This window comes from Oncorhynchus mykiss, chromosome 28 (assembly GCF_057628025.1).
Source record: "Oncorhynchus mykiss isolate SJ-2025 chromosome 28, ASM5762802v1, whole genome shotgun sequence".
Lineage (NCBI taxonomy): Eukaryota > Metazoa > Chordata > Actinopteri > Salmoniformes > Salmonidae > Oncorhynchus > Oncorhynchus mykiss.
The window spans coordinates 10,748,009-10,765,936 of record NC_143049.1 but is presented as its reverse complement, the minus strand read 5'-3'; the positions used below and the strand labels follow the sequence as shown (position 1 = coordinate 10,765,936).

Genomic DNA, 17,928 nt, shown 5'->3' with positions numbered 1-17,928 from the left:
TTTCCACTATTTTCTACATTGTAGAATAATAGTGAAGACATCAAAACTATGAAATAAGACATGTGGAATCATGTAGTAACCAAAAACAAATGTATTTTATATTTGAGATTCTTCAAAGTAGTCTCAGTTTGCCTTGATGACAGCTTTGCACACGCTTGGCATTTTCTCAACCAGCTTCATGAGGTAGTCACCTGGAATGCATTTCAGTTAACAGGGGTGCCTTGTTAAAAGTTAATTTGTGGAATTTCTTTCCTTCTTTAATGCGTTTGAGCCAATCAGTTGTGTTGTGACAAGGTAGGGGTGGTATACAGAAGATAGCCCTATTTGGTAAAATACCAAGTCCATATTATGACAAGAACAGCTCAAATAAGCAAAGAGAAACAACAGCCCATCGTTACTTTAAGAGATGAAGGTCAGTCATTCCGGAAAATTTCAAGAACTTTGAACTTTTCTTCAAGTGCAGTCGCAAAAACCATCAAGCGCTATAATGAAACTGGCTCTCATGAGGACCACCACAGGAAAGGAAGACCCAGAGTTACCTCTGCTGCAGAGGATAAGTTCATTAGAGTTAACTGCAACTCAGATGGCAGCGCAAATAAATGCTTCACAGAGTTCAAGTAAAAAACACATCTCAACTAGGGATGCACTGATATGCCATTTTTGGCCACAACTGATATCCAATATTTTCCTTGCCAAAAAACACGCTACCAATATTGAAAATTTTAGCTGCCTTTTAAGCATTCTAGCACAGTTAAACTCACTCACTCACTCACTCACTCACTCACTCACTCACTCACTCATTATTTTGTTGGCATTTACGTATGTCCCCATTACCAGTAAAATATAATCAAAACCGTCCGTTTCCATCTTGTCCAGCTGTGTCTGTAACACTTCACATAAACCCTGTTTCTTGTCTGTATCGAAGTAGCGGTCCTTGTACCTAGCATCGAGCATGGTGGCGACACAGTAAAGAGGCTCAGAGAGAATGCCACCGACTCGCTTGTTCACAGCCTCTAGTAGAGTACTGTTGCAAGATTTAACCCACGGTCTGTCATCAGTTTTGTTGAGCAGGTGTTTCAATGACATGACAGAGGGTATCATCACGTCTGCTGCAGACGCAGTTGATGAGCTTATTTCTCGAGTCAGTTGTTCAAATGGAGCTAGGAGTGTGTTCATGTCTCCAAGTTTCAAACATGTTCTCAAATGCCATTGCGATGGCAGCAGCGGTATGAGAACCAGCACATTCTTGAGCATGCAATACGACGTTCCTCTACGAAATCCTCGTCGACCCACTGGGGGCTGAGAACGCTGGTCCAAATGTCAGTTGTGAAGCTAATAGCAGTGTATAGCAAGTAGCCCATAGCAAGTAGCTCATGGATGTGAGTTTCAACAATACTCTGTAACTCCAGTAGGGCAACATCTGAAAAATATCCCCTACTTAGTAATGTGTACCAGGGCTCGAGGTGCTCAACCAGTCGGCGAAAGCCAACATCATCCACAACAGAGAATGGTTGATTGTCAAGGGCAATGAATTCCATTATCTTGGCGTTAATGGATTTCGCCTTTGAGTTGTCTCGCTGACATTCTCTTACTCTTTCAAATGACTGCTCGACTTGAACTTGTTAGGTTGTTGGAAGTGTGCGTTTAGTTTTTCTGCTTTTGTTCTAAGTAATCGCTGAATGTTTGGGGGTGATGCACTTTCAAATGAGTAATTAGATTAGTGGTATTGAAAGATTTGACTTTCTACCCTCCTCGGGAAATAATAGTAGCACAAACGCTGCACATGGCCCTTTTGTTATCTTCAATTTGAAACTTCAAAATAGATCCACATTGCAGACATTGTGGGCTAGGTTAGGAATGCTGTATTTTTCGTGCCGTCATTACGTCATCTACCTACGTTATATAGGTATGCTATGCTTTGATATCGGTTTTGCACATCGGTGTTAAACTAGACATTGGGCCAATAGCGATGTTGGCATTTGTAGCTAATATCGTCCGATTCAGATATGGTTACTAATATATCGTGCATCCCTAATCTCAACATCAACTGTTCAGAGGAGACTGCATTAATCAGACCTTTGTGGTCGAGTTGCTGCAAAGGACCACTACTAGACATCAATAAGAAGAGGAGACTTCCTTGGGCCAAGAAACAAGAGCAATGGACATTAGACTGGTGGAAACCTGTCCTTTGGTCTGATGAGTCCAAATTTGATATTTTTTGGTTCCAACCACTGTCTTAGTGAGGCACAGAGTAGGTGAACGAATGATCTCTGCAATATGTGGTTCTCACCGTGAAGCATGGAGGAGGAGGTGTGATGGTGCTTTGCTGGTGACACTGTCTGTGATTTATTTAGACTTCAAGGCACACTTAACCAGCATGGCTACGACAACATTCTGCAGCGATACACCATCCCATCTGGTTTACGCTTAGTGGGGTCTATCATTTGTTTTTCAACAGGACAATGACCCAAAACACAACTCCAGAAACCTGTTTTTGCTTTGTCATTATGGGGTATTGTGTGTAGATTGAGGGGAGGAAAAAAATCAATGTCATCCATTTTAGAATAAGGCTGTAACATAACAAAATGTGGAAAAAGTGAAGGGGCACTGTAAACTTAAGTAAGACGAGATAGTGTATTGACGGCCAAATACTGCACTTTCAAACCAAACCGCATAGGATTCTGGAGTGAGTCAGGGGATTTGCTCAGATAGCTGGCACTACAGTAAAGGCAAGCTGCTGCTCCCTTGTGTGTGACGCTGTGCGTCTGTTTTTGAAGCATGTTATTTTTTTCACTTTATTTTCCTCCTCGGAGCAGAGCCAGTGATGTGTTCTAGTGAGAAGGACAGACAGACATATTCAGACAGACAGAAGCTGCTCATCTGTGATGCCAGCCCCTGCTCTTCTGAAGGCTGTCACTCTGACGCTCCTCAGCGTTGACGTGAAAAAGAGCTTAACCACCTGCCACCTGGCTGGTGGAGTGGAAGGCGAGGCGTTACGCCGGAACGTTCCGTTGCGCACAGCCCGCTGCCTTACTGCAGGTTTCTGTTGGCTCATGAAGTTAAATGATTTTGTTCTGCCACGACAAGTGTCACCCTCATCTCCCCTCCTTATCTTCTATGCCGCTTCTCAGGGAGGCACTCTCCCCCCCTCTCTTTTTTTCATCCGATCCTGCTTTCTCTATATAGATTCCAGGTGTGATGTGAAAAAGTGTTGATGCTTTTATCCCTGCCTGGCCCAAAGAGCTGTCCTCCTCCTTCCTGTGTGCCTCTTAGTATAAGTGGTTGATTTTAGAAAAGTCTCCCCTATTACATTTTTAACAAATCCTTCTCAGTCTTCAGAGTCGTGGCTCAAAAAATGGCAAATTATGCCGGTGCAAAGATAGGAGCTCAGTGATTATCAGAGGGAGGAAGGGGCAATTTGCCAGTTGAAAGCAAATGTGACTTCCTAGAGCAGTTTCTTAAAGAACAGTTCTCCAATTGACTGGCCTTAACTGGCCTGGGAACTGTGCTCTTACCTGCCAGGAGGATTTGTATGAGAGATGTATATCAAATCAAATTTTATTGGTCACATACACATGGTTAGCAGATGTTAATGCGAGTGTAGCGAAATGCTTGTGCTTCTAGTTCCGATCGTGCAGTGATATCTAACAAGTAATCTAACAATTTCACAACTACCTTATACACACAAGTGTAAAAGAATGAATAAGAATATGTACAAATAAATATATGGATGAGCGATGGCAGTAGATGGTTTAGAGCATAGTATATACATATGAGATGAGTAATGAAGGGTATGTAAACATTATATAAAGTGGCATTGTTTAACGTGACTAGTGATACATTTATTACATCCAATTTTTTATTATTAAAGTGGCTAGAAATTTGAGTCAGTATGTTGGCAGCAGCCACTCAATGTTAGTGATGGCTGTTAGAAGCTGTTTTTCAGTCTCTCTGCCCCAGCTTAGATGTACCTGTACTGACCTCGCCTTCTGGATGATAGCGGGGTGAACAGGCAGTGGCTTGGGTGGTTGTTGTCCTTGATGATCTTTTTGGCCTTCCTGTGACATCGGGTGGTGTAGGTGTCCTGGAGGGCAGGTAGTTTGCTTGTGATGCGTTGTGCAGACCTCACTACCCTCTGGAGAGCCTTACGGTTGTGGGCAGAGCAGTTGCCGTACCAGGAGGTGATACAGCCCGACAGGATGCTCTCGAATGTGCATCTGTAAAAGTTTGTTTTTGGTGACAAGCCAAATTTCTTCAGCCTCCTGAGATTGAAGAGGCGCTGTTGCGCCTTCTTCACCACGCTGTCTATGTGGGTGGACCATTTAAGTTTGTCCGAGAGTCCAGGACCCTGTCAGAGAGGCCAGAACCCAGTTGCACAGGGCGGGGTCGAGACCCAGGGTCTCGAGTTTGGAGGTTACTATGGTGTTAAATGCTGAGCTGTAATCGGTGAACAGCATAGGTATACATAGGTATTACTCTTGTCCAGATAGGATACGGCAGTGTACAGTGTGATTGCGATTGCGTCGTCTGTGGACCTATTGAGGCGTTAAGCAAATTGGAGTGGGTCTATGGTGTCAGGTGGGGTGGAGGTGATATGATCCTTGAAATCAATAGTTATATTTTGCTACATTATTTGTGGACGATCTATCAATATTTGACTCAAAGTATCAATAAAGAAAAAAGATTTACATACTGTAGGTAGCGTTAGCTGGCGCTAGTTGACTGTACCTGCGCCAAAACTCCAGTATTTTTTTCTTTTTAAATAGGGAGACAGCATTTTTTTAGCACTTCTATTTCCTTGACTGATCAACATTCATTTTCTCATGTTATCTTGTCTCTTTGCAGCAGACGTACGCTGAGCATTCAGTATACGCTGAGTATTCAGGAACACCTTCCTAATATTGAGTTGCACCCCCTTTTGTCTTCAGAACAGCCTCAATTTGTCAGGACATGGATTCTATAAGGTGTCAGAAGTGTTCCATAGGGATGCTGGCCCTTGTTGACTCCAATGCGTTCCACAGTTGTCAAGTTGGCTGGATGTCCTTTGGGTGGCGGGCCATTCTTGATACACACAGTCAAATGATGAGCGTGAAAAACCCGACAGCATTGCAATTCTTGACAAACTCAAACCGGTGTGCCTGGCACCTACCACCATACCCCCTTTCAAAGGCACTTACATATTTTGTCTTGCCAATTCACCCTCTGAATGGCACACATAAAAAAATCCATGTCTCTATTGTCTCAAGGCTTAAAAATCCTACTTTAACTTGTCTCTTCTTCTTCATCTACACTGATTGAAGTTGATTGTGTAATGACAACAATAAGGGATCATAGCATTCACCTGGTCAGTCTGTCATGGAAAGGGGTTCCTAATGTTTTGTACTCTCGGTGTATAGCGAGCAAGACATTTTGAACATCAAATCGCAATAAAATTGCAGTATCGAAGCGCAATACATATAGAATTGTGTGAATTGCAATACACATCTTATCGGCACTTAAGTATCGTGAGGTCCCTGGCAATACTAAACCTGGCAATGGTTTATTTGTTAATTATCACGATACTCAATACCATCATGATACTCGATACTACGGCAAAAAAAAAGCATATTAGCCAAAGTCACAGAACAGCACATGATCCAGACAGAAATTCCGCTACTGATCTGTTCAGTCATTGGGCATCTTTTGAGTTCATTATCATTAGATGTGCTTGCTGAAGGCAAAGCACAACTCTAGATTTCTCAAATAGTCTTATTATAGAGCTTCAATGATTTAAACTATTAACACGAAACCAACTTCCAAATGTCCAGACTGCTCCAGTTCGGATTGCTTGAGAAGATATTGTTGAAAAATTCAAACTTTAAGCTATCAACTCCAAACCAACGTTGAGATGATCAGACTGCCCCTACTTAGATTTCTATGTATGCTTTTTAACTTTAACGATTTTACATTTGCAAAAATGAACATGTTTAAAAAATACAGAGATATATATACTACCGGTCAAAAGTTTTAGAACACCTTCTCAGTCAAGCCTTTTTCTTTATTTGACTATTTTCTACATTGTAGAATAATAGTGAAGACATCAAAACTATGAAATAACACATATGGAATCATGTAGGAAACAAAAAAGTATTCAATAAATTCAAATATATTTTAGATTCTTCAAATTAGCCACCACTTGCCTACATAAAGTAGCATAAAATAACCCACCAACCTGAACCGTTGAAGGTAGAGACACCAAACCAATGTTCAAATGTTTCAGGCTATCCTGACTTCTCATTAAAATCAAATCAAATTTTATTTGTCACATACACATGGTTAGCAGATGTTAATGCGAGTGTAGCGAAATGCTTGTTTTTTTTTTTTTCTTTTCAAATCAAATCAAATTTTATTTGTCACATAAACCTTTATCAAATCTAACTATATACATTTGCATTATCAGCATAAAATTGTCACACCCTGATCTGTTTCACCTGTCCTTGTGCTTGTCTCCACCCCCTCCAGGTGCCACCCATCTTCCCCATTATCCCCTGGGTATTTAAAGCTATGTTTTCTGTCTGTCTGTGCCAGTTTGTCAAGTCAACCAGTGTGTTTTTCCCGTGCACCTGCCTTTTCTATTCTCTTTTGCTAGTCCTCCCGGGTTTTGACCCTTGCCCGTTTTCTGGACTCTGTACCCGCCTGCCTGACCGTTCTGCCTGCCCTGACCTCGAGCCTGCCTGCCACACTGTACCTCCTGGACTCTGAACCGGTTTTGACCTTTTGCCTGTCCACGACCATTCTCTTGCCTACCCCTTTTGGATTATTAATAAATATCAAAGACTCAAACCATCTTCCTCCCGTGTCTGCATCTGGGCCTCGCCTTGTGCCCTTATAAAAATAACCCACCAACAGCTGTTGAACCGTTCAAGCTCGAGACACCAAACCAACTTTTACAAGTTAAGGCTATCCAATCAATCAGCCAATTAATCAATACATGTTTAAATCTACCTACTTTTCCCAACTATAACCAGACACTACCACTACTATACAATCTAGCAAGCACACCATATTTTCTTCAAGAAAATTACTTTTCTAGTAAAAAAATGGCTCTCAAAAATGTTGAAATTTGATGTACATCTATGCATTAATGAACCAATCATAAAACCTAACTACATAATGGCAATGTATTTGAATGGTAAATCTCTATTGATTAACTGGGTAAATCAAGATGTAGTCTAGGCCTATTCACATTACAGGTGAATTAATGCATACTCCTATTGAATATGTTTATGCATTGAGTTTAACTTGTTTTGGTTGATTTCACGGATCTACAGATGATAAACAATCTATTTCCCAGTGTTTTCCACCAGCGCCGGTTACACACATTTTCAGCCGGGTACTTTTCCCATTTAAATGAACTTGGACACTTTTTAACAATTCGCAAATCAGAAAAAAAATCAGCTGCGCACTCTCTCGCTACAACGAACAATATAAATGATCTATGCTACTTTTGAATTCGGAAGACCTCTCCCGCTAGAACGAACGATAGGCATATGCATCTTCTAGCTATCTATTGATAGGACAGGCACCTGTCAATCTGCTGTCTGTTCCGCCTTCTGGTACTTCGTGTGTGTTGTGTACAGTGTGGTTGCAGGCTAATTTATTTTCACGTAGGAAGAGAGCATGAAGCTCCTTCATCGTCTGTGAGTCAATTTGCACGTCCCGTATAATGTGGTAACGACGAGTCGAAATCCGCTAAGCCTATTGTTTTCTGGCACCATTTATTCAATTTAGCGTGTTTCATATTCAGCCACGAAGCGCTGGCGTATAGGCTTACTGTGATTTGATTGACGAACAGGAAGCTTGACTCGTTTATAAATGGTGTCGAATTGACTGAATAAAGTCCATTTCATATCGTCGCCATTCATACATCATACAACGTAGTTATATGTCAATGGTATTGCATCGCGACAAGTCAACTAAAGAGCTAGTTAGTATTTTCGGTATGAAGTCAATCATGACTTGCCAGACAATGACGTTAAAGTGAGTGACTCGTCAGTAGCCTACCGAATCCCATTTGTAAGAGCCGGTCATTTGGCTCCCTAATTTGCATACTAGTACGCTTTTGGGCGATTATCTGCAGATACATTATGAAAACGTTCAATGAAGATAGTGAATCATCCTCACTGCAGGAACAATAGTTAGGCTGGTGGAGCGATATCCCCACTCTGGTCGAAAATATGATAAAAGAAAATTGTTTTAAAAGCTAATAATACTATATGGTATTTTCTAAGATATTGATAGGTCTACTAATTGAATCAAAGTGTTGACAATGGAGTAGTAAACTGCTGCTTTCTGTGTAGCAAAGCCCATGATTAACACTTGCATCATTCCTCAATCATACCTGTAGTGCAGATAGCTGACAAAATGCCTCTTAAAAGGAACGTTGAAGCCTGTGGAAGTTAGCAGACTCTTACAAGGTTCTTTATGAAGAAATCTGTGGGTTAGTTAAACACATTTTCTATTTTTTTTTAAATGACACTGCAATTCACAAAGAGTTGCAGACACATGTTGAAATTATTTCACTAATTTAACTGACACGCATTTATCTCTTAACACATATGGGCCCAAAACCTAATTGAGCATCTGTTCTGTTTTATTTTAGTCCCATTTTTCCATTTGATAAAGTTTTAATAAAACACTTCATTTGAAGAACAAACATACTGTAATTGTGGCAATTCATATCTTGCAGTAAAATCATTAAACCTCAACAGAAGACAGGTTAAATGTAAAAAAAAAAAAGTTTTAATGTTCTCTTAGAAAATAGCCATGATCATATAGGCCTAGATGATATCCCCTAAAATGAACAATACACTGAATGTGTACATTTTCAGTCATTTTAAATTGTAAACATGATACCGCAACGCATTTTTTTTTAAATCTGGGAGGGAAACTCAATCATTTCAGTGTGTTTCAGATGGAATCAAGGCAGTAACACCAAAATAAAGCTGGTTTGGCCAAAAAAAACATTTAAGTTGTAATTTTTCAGATGGGGGTTACGGGTACAAAAACAATCATAGAAATGCAGACAAAGATAACCCATCCACCCACCCTCCCGCTTCCCAACAATGTTCTCTCTAAGCTGCCCATGTGCAGCCCATGCAGAGAAGCAGCAGATTGAACTTCACCCAACTTTCTTCACACAAGTTTTCTCCTTTAGTTAACACTATCAACGTTTCGCACTACTGTGGGAATTGTGCTCAAAGAAAAACAGTATTTCAATGTAACATGCCGAAACAAAACAAACTATGCAAGATTTAGTATGCAAAACTAACTGCGAGAGATTTTCTTGTAGGCAGAGTGTATTGGAGTAGGATTCTATTGCTTTGACAGGCATGACTCAGACCGTTGCACCATAACCAATCAGAGCTGCATTTAGCCAATGTGCCATATATGGATCTGTGCCATTCACTTTGAACTGGACTGTGTTTATAGCATGAGTGGTTGTGAGTAGATGTGTTTGTTTTGATATCAAAGTGAGAGCTGCATGTAGCCACCTGTGCACATTTGTTCATATTCATTGCTAGTTAGTGAGTTATTAGCCTACTTATTTCTAGTCAACAATTGGGGAGTGATTGATTCATAAAAGAGCACAAAATGTGTGCATTTCAATCCATCTTTGAAAAGCAAGTCAGGTAAACAGCTTTTTTATGTCTTAAAGGGGCAGTGTTGTATTTTGAGACAGTCTTGAGTAAGCTAAGTAGACAATAGGCAAAGGGTAGTGTAATTAGTCTGTTTCTCTAATAATGGTATGAGAATAATCATCCTAACCAACTTGCCCTCTAAATACACCTCTGCTGTCTTCAACCAAGATCTCAGCGATCACTGCCTCATTGCCTGCATCCGTAATGGGTCAGCGGTCAAACGACCTCCACTCATCACTGTCAAACGCTCCCTGAAACACTTCAGGGAGCAGGCCTTTCTAATCGACCTGGCCGGGGTATCCTGGAAGGATATTGATCTCATCCCGTCAGTAGAGGATGCCTGGTTATTTTTTTTAAATGCCTTCCTAACTATCTTAAATAAGCATGATCTGGACCCCTACAAATCAGCTGGGCTAGACAATCTGGACCCTTTCTTTCTAAAATTATCTGCCAAAATTGTTGCCACCCCTATTACTAGCCTGTTCAACCTCTCTTTTGTGTCGTCTGAGATTCCCAAAGATTGGAAAGCAGCTGCGGTCATCCCCCTCTTCAAAGGGGGGGGGACACTCTTGACCCAAACTGCTACAGACCTATATCTATCCTACCCTGCCTTTCTAAGGTCTTCGAAAGCCAAGTCAACAAACAGATTACCGACCATTTCGAATCTCACCATACTTTCTCTGCTATGCAATCTGGTTTCAGAGCTGGTCATGGGTGCACCTCAGCCACGCTCAAGGTCCTAAACGATATCTTAACCGCCATCGATAAGAAACATTACTGTGCAGCCGTATTCATTGATCTGGCCAAGGCTTTCGACTCTGTGAATCACCACATCCTCAATGGCAGACTTGACAGCCTTGGTTTCTCAAATGATTTCCTTGCCTAGTTCACCAACTACTTCTCTGATAGAGTTCAGTTTGTCAAATCGGAGGGTCTGCTGTCCGGACCTCTGGCAGTCTCTATGGGGGTGCCACAGGGTTAAATTCTTGGACCGACTCTCTTCTCTGTATACATCAATGATGTCGCTCTTGCTGCTGGTGAGTCTCTGATCCACCTCTACGCAGACGACACCATTGTGTATACTTCTGGCCCTTCTTTGGACACTGTGTTAACAACCCTCCAGGCAAGCTTCAATGCCATACAACTCTCCTTCCGTGGCCTCCAATTGCTCTTAAATACAAGTAAAACTAAATGCATGCTCTTTAACCGATCGCTGTCTGCACCTGCCCGCCTGTCCAACATCACTACTCTGGACGGCTCTGACTTAGAATACGTGGACAACTACAAATACCTAGGTGTCTGGTTAGACTGTAAACTCTCCTTCCAGACCCACATCAAACATCTCAAATCCAAAGTTAAATCTAGAATTGGCTTCCTATTTCGCAACAAAGCATCCTTTACTCATGCTGCCAAACATACCATTGTAAAAATGACCATCCTACCAATCCTCGACTTCGGCGATGTCATTTACAAAATAGCCTCCAATACCCTACTCAACAAATTGGATGCAGTCTATCACAGTGCAATCCGTTTTGTCACCAAAGCCCCATATATTACCCACCATTGCGACCTGTACGCTCTCGTTGGCTGGTTCTCGCTTCATACTCGTCGCCAAACCCACTGGCTCCATGTCATCTACAAGACCCTGCTAGGTAAAGTCCCCCCTTATCTCAGCTCGCTGGTCACCATAGCATCACCCACCTGTAGCACGCGCTCCAGCAGGTATATCTCTCTGGTCACCCCCAAAACCAATACTTTCTTTGGCCGCCTCTCCTTCCAGTTCTCTGCTGCCAATGACTGGAACGAACTACAAAAATCTCTGAAACTGGAAACACTTATCTCCCTCACTAGCTTTAAGCACCAAATGTCAGAGCAGCTCACAGATTACTGCACCTGTACATAGCCCACCTATAATTTAACCCAAACAACTACCTCTTTCCCTACTGTATTTATTTTGTTTATTTATTTTGCTCCTTTGCACCCCATTATTTTGATTTCTACTTTGCACATTCTTCCACTGCAAATCTACCATTCCAGTGTTTTACTTGCTATATTGTATTTACTTTGCCACCATGGCCTTTTTTTGCCTTTACCTCCCTTATCTCACCTCATTTGCTCACATCGTATATAGACTTGTTTATACTGTATTATTGACTGTATGTTTGTTTTACTCCATGTGTAACTCTGTGTTATTGTATGTGTCGAACTGCTTTGCTTTATCTTGGCCAGGTCGCAATTGTAAATGAGAACTTGTTCTCAACTTGCCTACCTGGTTAAATAAAGGTAAAATAAAAAATAAAATAAAAATAATGATGCATTTTATTTTGTGAAGTGGTTTCTTGCATCAAACCCAACATTTTCAGTCACCTTGTCTGAAGGACAAGTGGATAAACAGGTTAATGTCAAGCCCGGCATGTTCTTCTCTTCTCTAAAGTCTCATGAAATGTAGGCCTACATTGAACACCACACATTGGCTGCTATTGACAGAACTAGTACCAAACCGTTGTTCTAGTTTCGGTATACAGTGCAACACTAGCCTGTGTGTGCGATGCACAATTCTCACAGGTTCACGTTGTGATGGTATTAAGATAAACAGGCCTTTCCCTTTCTGATTCATCATCTGTAGGTTGGCTCTCTGGTGGAGGAACACAACGCAGGCTGGTGGTGCCAGTCACTCTGCCACTGCGTCACTGTGATCAAGCCCTCTGTGAGTCATGTTGGGGAACAAACTGTCTCACAAGTCATCCTTGCAGATACACCAGCCTCCATTATGACTGTGTGTGTGCATGCTTGTGTAATACCCTTGTTAGAACCAAGTATTTCGTTTATTTGTTATAATTACTTGGTAATGTATAAGTGTTTAAGTTTACGTTTTGACCAATAAGGTCACTTGTTAAGCTGTGGCCAATGGGAGAGTTGACCTGGTTAACGGGAGGCCTGGGGGGAAAAAAGAGAGGGAGAGAGAAGTTGAGAAAAGGATGGACATTACATTATGACCCTTGGTGAAGAAAAATAATAAAAGAAGACGATAAAAATAGAACCAAACCCATACCTACCGAGTTTTGAAGGGAAATACCGATTTTATTTTATAAGAGAGTTGTTATAATTTTGTTAAGAAATACTTAGTAAAGACTGAAGCTACCCTCTCATCGTGGAGGTATTTGACAGCCTTGAGGTTATCCTAGAATCGTGTCAAACCGAGAGAGAATTGCTTGGGAAAGATTAACGAGTTCATGTTCCCATGGGATATCGGTTACTGCTAAAGAGTACTGTCTGCATTGATAGCTTTGCTTGCTGTGGATCTTGTGAGGAAATCTGCACAGAACTGCCACACTTCGCTGAGGGAATATATACGAGTAGTGAGTAACCACAACGGTGGGGTGCTTCTGGACTTTATGTGTGTTGTCATTTTCTTTTGAGCTCCAACGCGCGCTAGCGAAGTTAAGCCAGCTTGAAATAATTTGGACATGGGTTGTGCACGACTCATTGGGGTTTATTATTTTATATTTATTCTGATGTGGTGCATTGAAAATGTAATGAAACACATCTTGACCCTTATGTAGGTGGCCTTGGCGGAGTCATTTCCTGTTTCAATTTCATTTAATGCATGGGAAAGTATATCCTCATACGATAACAAAAATCTATAATCATTCCATCTGAAGTTAATACCCTAGTTTTCATCACCCTAGATAGTTTACAATGGGGATTCTTATTTGAGATAAGTTAAGTTAATATCGTAAGTTAATGTCGTGAGAGTCAAATTCGAGCCTGGTGAGAGGGTTACACTTGCATTATCAAGTGTAGCTTATGTGAGTGGGCGAGTGTAAATATGAATATAGTTGTTATTGTGTGGATGTTGTTCTTTGGCCGTCTCTTTCTCTGTCTTTCCTCTGAGTTCCGAGGTCAGGTCACCTACTTGGACCAGGTACGGGTCGATAATTAATTTGGATGTGTTGGGAGGGATCAATAAGGCCCGGAGCAGTTCCCCGGGAAGGGAGGGAGGACAGACAGGCAGTGTGTCGGGGTGCGCCTCATCAGCAGGTTTCGTTGGGCTTGGTTTACTCGGAGAGGATGCAGCTGTTCACATTCCCTCTGGAGGGCACCGCACCGCACTGTGTGTGTGGATCTATTATGTGTGTGTGAGAGAAGTGTGTGTGTGTGTGTGTGTGTGTGTGTACCTTCTCAATTTCCCTGACAAAGTTCAACACCTGAGTCAGAATTCATGAAGCCTGTGCAACGAACCTTGCTGCTTTCTTACCTTGCTATACTCCCCGCCCCTCCCTGAATGTCAGATGGTACAGACTGACTCCTGACTCCTACCTCTTTAGGGCTGTACTACGTGGACTCAGAGGGGAACCGTGTGTGTGGGGACCTATTTGCGGTGGGCTCTAGCTCCATGTATGCGTATGGAGTGGTGGACAGCGGGCTGAGACAGAGTATGTCTGTAGAGGAGGCGTGCGAGTTGGGCCGCAGAGCCATCTACCAGGCCACATACCGAGACGCCTATAGCGGAGGACAGGTCAATTTGAACCAGGAAGACGTATTGAAGCTGCACCACCAATACCAGGAACAGAACATATAGAGAGGGGAAGGAGGGATGGATTCATTTCACGAACAGTTTGCTGCAGTTCCCACACACAACGTGTTTCAGAAAGGGGGTGCCGTTTTCTAGTGAAGAGGCTGATGAGTCAAATCCCTCTTACTCGGTGTAGGAATAGTCTGCATCTCTTACAACGTTACAGATCTACCTTCTAACAAAAACTGGGAAAGCAAATCTTTTCTCAGTAAACCTTTGATGTTTTTGTAAACATGAAATGTGTTTTTATTTGATTTAGGTCCTCTTGTTTTTCCTCCTGTGTTTACTGTAGATGTGTATTTTATTCATACACACAACACATTCTCACTTCTGTCATTTGATCTTTTTCTTCTTTTCTCCATCCCTTGATATAGCTCCTTTCCCCATTTTCTGTTGGTATTTTGTCATCTGTTGAGATCCTGAGGTATTCTGTTCCTCAACCGACAGCTATAGCTCTAAACCCTGCTCTGTGATCATTGGGGAGTAGCTGCAGTGTTTACCTTTCAACTATAGGAGTTGCAAATTACATATCTATCACTAATTGTGCTTCCTGTGTGGAAAACGGTATATTTTCCCCCTCACTTAACTTCCCCTCCAATGGTTTTATATATATTTTTTTCATTAATTGGAAGGGAAATGTATATATATATTTTTTTCTCTCTCCGACACACTTAGCTTCTCAATGCTAATGTTATATGTCGCTCTGTCCCTGTGCTTTACAATGTAATGATCTGCGCGGGGCTGTGTGAGTCCCTTCAGTGGTTTTATGGCGGGAAATAAACACTAATAAAAGCGATTGGTAGCCGTCGAAGCCCCTGCACCTTCCAGCCATGGTTAAAAACTAGTTTCACAGGTGGATAGTTAGCAGATGGAATATAAACGGGATTTCAATAAATGGAAATGAGCCTTCCTTTCCAGCTCTCTGCGCTGAGTAAATGAAGAGATGAGAATTACACCATGGTGGACCCACACCATCACAATGGCAAGCTGGAATCATACAGAGCACTTAACTTCCTGGTAAGTAGACCACTTTGATATGACACTGAAAGGTAATGTGGGTATAGACTATTTTAAGGATAAGTGCAGGATTTATAATACATGATTCTAGTATTAAACTAATGTTGGTCTTCTCTTTCGAGCATGATGTGCTTTCTTGTATGGAAGAACTGGAATGGAAGGCTTATACAACCTGTAGCCAGCCATGACCGGAGGTCTTCACCCATGGTATAGGGCCATTTGGCTCTCAATGTCTGACATTTTTCAGTGTCACTACCTCCGTTATGATTTGCTCTCTCCACTCTCGCAATGCTTTTCAAATCGACTACTGGATTGTGACATCGGGGGGGATGGCGTGACAAATGGTGAAAATAACATTGTTTGAACCTAAATGAGAGCGAGCATTTAGAAAAAGACCAGCTGGCGATATTGGAAGGTGCCAGCATGATGATTTTCAGTGTCAGAAAATAACCTCTGTGCCCACGTTATGCCATCTGTCAGGTGGTCATATGTGATTTTGGTCTCAGCCACTCGATCTGATTAAGGCCAAGACTCCTGGGGGAGGAGAGTCCTGGATGAGCACAGATCCACTTCAAACTTCATGTTTATCTAAAACCGTTATCCCATTGAAGGTGTGAGCTCCAAGATCATAGAGAAAAACACAAAGATACACGAGTGTGTGCCGTCGGTGATGATTGAGTGTACCAGAGTAATAGCTATTCATTTCTCTCATCCTGGATGCTGTACGTACATCAACCAAACAAATGAGAAGTGTTATTTGGCTGAGGTAATGTTTCTGGGCGCGCTGTCTCGTGTCCACCCCGAAGGCCCTTGGGGCGTCGTGTAATCAGCGTGCTCGAGTCCTTAAACTCATGCCAGTTTCGAGGGATAATTGTGTTCGTGCTTTTTTGCGCATCCCTATCATCGGTCGCGCAAGAGGCTGCTGCTCTCGCCTCATTTGAGAGGTGCCGTTTTTCATCCCTCCGGGCTCGGCAGTGGCGGCTGCTGCTGCGCGGTGTCCTCTAGCCTGTTTTTCCCCTCTCCTGGTTTTGGCAATGGCTTTCCCATCAATTCATTTGGCTGCACGAATGAATAAAAGCCTCACTGAGATAAACATTGGCAGTCTCTACGTGCAGTCTGACAGGGCCGGTCCCTTTTCGAGTCGGGTCCTTGTCCTTTCTAGGCACTTAGAGTGGGTTGCTGCCACAGTTGCTGCTGCATGTTGCTCTTGATGATGGTGATGGTGATAATGATAGCTCCACTATTAGCACAGCGTGTCCCAGATGAGCCCCGGGGCTCAGGGCTGTTTGGCCCTTGTCATGACACCTGACTGTATAAATGTGGCATGTCTGTTTTATCGTCAGCAGCATAAGGGCCTCCCGGGCATACAGACAGGGGGTCAAAAGGAGCCACTAAAGACATGGCAGTAAGAGCGATGGTCTCTGCCATGGCCAGTCCACTTACTCCTATGTGGCACTTGTTTTTTTTATTGCTGTTGTCCTTTTAACATGTGGCGACCATCATGCCCTGTAGGACTGGAGAGTGGATTGCATCTCGATTCTGTTTTTTTTTTTTCAGGGTATCAAGATACATTTTGAGAGCCTGCTGGTTTTAGCGCTTGGTATTGTTTGTATGTACTAACATTTGTCAGGGCGACACATCGTTTAAGTTGCTGTGTGTCTGACCTTGTATGTGGGGGGTGTGCACCAAATTCAAATGTCTTTTTTAGAATTTTGTATATGCTACATGGCAGTGTGGTGTACGGAGCACCGTGTTCATGTATCCAACATGAAATGACTAGTTTATGACATGCACGATTAAATTATTTCAGTTTAGATTCATCACATCATCGGCCGTACTAGTTATGGAAATAGGCTAGCTCTCTGCCTGCCTGCATGTATCTGGGGGAAGTAAAGTACAGTGCTTTTGGAGGTTTGAAATTTCTCGAAGGACTGCAGGGTTTTTGACATTCATTGCCAGGCCTCTGCAGACCCATCTCAGCCAGAGCCAGACTCTGCAGCGAGGCGTGAAGTCCTCTCTCTTCTCCTAGATTTCCACTTAATCTCCCCCAGGGCGACCTCGGTCCATCGCCCACCTCCCCCCTCCACCAACCCCGCAGGTCCATTCAGGCCCAGCCCGATCAATGCCATCTCCCTCTGGCCTGAACGCCCGCCCAGTACACCAGTGGAAGGGGAGGCATTAATTAAACACCTCAGAGCTCATTACTCAGGCCCAGCCCCTCGGCTTCCTGCCTGTTTACTGACTCTGCAATTGTAATTCAGGCTGGAAGTGGATGCGAGGGTAATGAGAGAGGAGGGGAGGACGCCATTGACAGATGATCCGGAGGGATGGATGTGGCAATGGCACTGCCGACTAACACAGGCTCTAGTGGCTCGAACGGCGTGATTGACAGATGTTCTAGGGTTCTGTGTAAGTACCCACTCACGCAGAAAGTAATATATGATCATGTATGGCACCCTACTCCCTATATAGCGCACTACTTCTGGTCAAAAGTAGTACCTACACTATAGTGTAGGTTATAGGGTGCCGTTAGAGACGCAGCCTATGACTGTTCTACGAAGCGGACATCAGGTGACTTATAGAAGCTTAAATTGCAGTGTGTGTCCTACATTGACTCTGCGTCTGACACTCTAATGACACTAAACAGTAATGAAG

General features: G+C 42.6%; 1 pseudogene; it reads left to right on the top strand.

Annotated features, from left to right (window-relative positions):
* LOC110508157 (proteasome subunit beta type-11-like) overlaps positions 1 to 14,262 on the top strand; it is a 41,735-nt pseudogene extending 27,473 nt beyond the window's left edge.
* Positions 14,263 to 17,928: the final 3,666 nt, after the last annotated feature.